We start from the raw sequence: 2,977 nt of genomic DNA on the forward strand, positions 1-2,977 counted from the left end.
AAAATCAAGTTTTGATTAAAACAGGTTTTAAAAGTTTTGATTTCCTTTGATAAGTATTGGGATTAAAAAAAAAAAAAACACAACAACAACATCTGTACCTATTTTTGAACAATTAATTTTGAACAATGCTCCGAATTAGAAAATGAAGAAAATCCGTTTTACCCTAGCAGGACTAAGCCCACCTTCCCTCTTCATAAAATTCTTCAATTACTCACGTAAGTAGGGATATTTTTTTATGCTTTATTAATTATTTGGAAGCAACCTCCGTGGCCGAGTTGTGAAAAAGTTCTGCTTTAACACAGAAAATTTGAGATTTGATTTGAGAGATTTAGGTATTAATTATTCGTTGCAGAAAAATTGCATCAAACGTTTCAAGAACGTTTCGTTGCAGAAAAATTACATCAAACGTTCTGCAATTTTCTGTTTTGATTTGATTTTTCAAGAGGATAATATGAAACTTGCATCTAATGTTTTTAAATGTATTAGGTATTTTTAGTTTTGGCTCATATGTATTTCTCATCTAGAACATTTGCTAAGAGCTCTTCCGGTACGTAGGATGATCTATCAACATACTAGGCAGTTTCATAAAAGGCAATTTCATAGCTGAGATTGATATTTCTAGATTATCAATAGCTAATTAATTCAACATTTCCGTTGGGGTTGTATCATCTTTTTTTCAAATCGATTAACGATTATGTTATGGTTAATTACTTAATAATTATGCTTTATCTAATAAGACCTACTTGGATTGGAATGTTTTCTAGTGCTGTAGTCACCACTATGATGTTAGAATTATGATAATTATACTTAATTATCTAATAATGAAAAAGAAAATCCTTCGACTAAACTTTGTCACGGCAGAAAACTCACTAAAGGTTCTCGGATTAAATTACCTAAAGGTGAACATTAGCATAACGTCATAAAGGATTCCACAGCATAATGTTAAAAAAGGCCGCGCGATTAATGTTCGTTCTCGGAACAGCTGGCTTTCTCCTATCCTGTCTTCCTTTTCTCTTCGATTTTGGGACGATAAGACCTTAGCAGTTACAGTTCTCCCTATCAAACCTCTTTAAAAAAATGTACTACTAAATGAGATTGTAGGTCCAGCTGTAAGTCTATCAGCCACGAGCCAAAGGCCACAAGTTATCTCCTTTCGGTCAAAGATAAAAACACGTTCGGCTGAATTCGAGTAACCTCGGCCTTTTCATATCACAAAGTGGCACCCTTCTATAAAGGATACCAATAACTCCAATAAGTGCAACAATGACATTACTAATCTGCTGGAATGATACGACAGCGCCTACCTACTCTATTTATTTATCTACGCAAAAAGAAAAAAGGTCAGGCAGGCACGTGGTTTTGAATAGACCTATCTATTGTCTGACATGACATTACAGATATACACAGGTATACGAGTAGGTATATCTATTTATAGTGATAGTAGAAACGCTAGGTAGGGTTCCTACTGGTAGCTACAACTTACTATCTTTACGTTTTAATTAAAAATCAGACCTTTCATAGAATACCTACTTAAGTGAAAATGTCCCAGATTTATTTAGTAGAAAAAAAGTTAAAGATAAATAAAACAAAGTATTTTATAGATAGGTAGGTGGTATATATGTATTAGGTTTGATACCTATACTTTTAAAGATCACATTGACCTTTTTTTGCCTAAAAAAAAAAAAGACAATTAATTTTTCGTTCCTATGAGTGCACACAGTAAAATATCTACAGATCGGTGCAAATACGAGGTACTGTGTATGGGTACTTCCCCTCTTGAAAATGTCGCCATACACCACTGCAAAGATCACAATGTTGTGATCACCACAGAGTACCAAGTGAGAGGCAGCTCAAATTTGTCCTACGATTCGTTCAGAATGCTGAGAATGTTCAAATTGACTTTGAATTGTGAACTATCATTGAACCGAGCCAGAAAATTAGGCCTGCCAGTGCTATTATTTACCACAAAACCCATTTGGTCAATTTTTAGAGTACCTGTGTGTTCAAACAAACCATAAAATTAATGCTCAACGATTACCTGCTTACCAAACAAGGCTTTAGATCCAGGGCGGGGACCCACGGCAATCTTTACCTAGTTCACGAGATCAATTTAATCTGGTGAATTTGAATGTTGAAAGATGAGGAATTAGGGAGACATCTTATTACATAGTAAGTGGATGGGTTTCACAAACCTTTTTTTTTTAGCCCCTAACAGCCCTGTTAAGCTTATACAAATCAAAAAATAGAACTTAACAGACCATTAGCTTAACAGGCCTTCTAGAGGCTGAAAAAATATTGGTGAAACCAACTACATATAAAAGGACTCTCTCTCACTCTCTCTCTTTCTCAAATCAATCTAATCCGTCTCTGTCTACATTCTACAGTAGCCCTAAAGTACTTACCTACACCTACTTACCTATCTATTCGTCCCGTCTAGAAGAGCATTATCGTGGTATCATCAAATTCGAGAGGATAGTCTCTTTACATGTATCATCAAATGGAACAACGTCCACGCCAGTCGGAACGTCCCAATCATAAACGGTCTCGTCTAGGTAAAGGACCTACAAATCTAGCACGCGCCACAATAGCCAACAATCAAGCTTCCTAAGTAAATACATAAAAGCGTCCAATCAAAGGTATGATCTATTCGGAACAGCCGGTCTACTAGTCACTTTGATGAATGAGGACACTGACAGGCAAGCTAACAAGATAGTTAGGCAGATCTGAAACAGTGGCGACCCGTGTTTGTAATACTTGTACTACGATAGACCATTTTTGTGGGCCGCGAAGCTTTTCGGGTAGGCCCTCTCGGGCTTGATTTTTGCTCTTTTACTATGGGGTGAACTCCGAAAATGAAGCATCTACCCCCCACCATTCCCTCAAGAAAATCCTGGATAGGTACGGGCCTGCTCCCCTGTGTATGTGGCCCGCGAAGTACCTGCCAATGTAGCATGTGGCCCGCATACACATGGAAGTT

This window comes from Diaphorina citri, unplaced genomic scaffold (assembly GCF_000475195.1).
Source record: "Diaphorina citri unplaced genomic scaffold, Diaci psyllid genome assembly version 1.1 scaffold3018, whole genome shotgun sequence".
Taxonomy (NCBI): Eukaryota; Metazoa; Arthropoda; class Insecta; order Hemiptera; family Psyllidae; genus Diaphorina; species Diaphorina citri.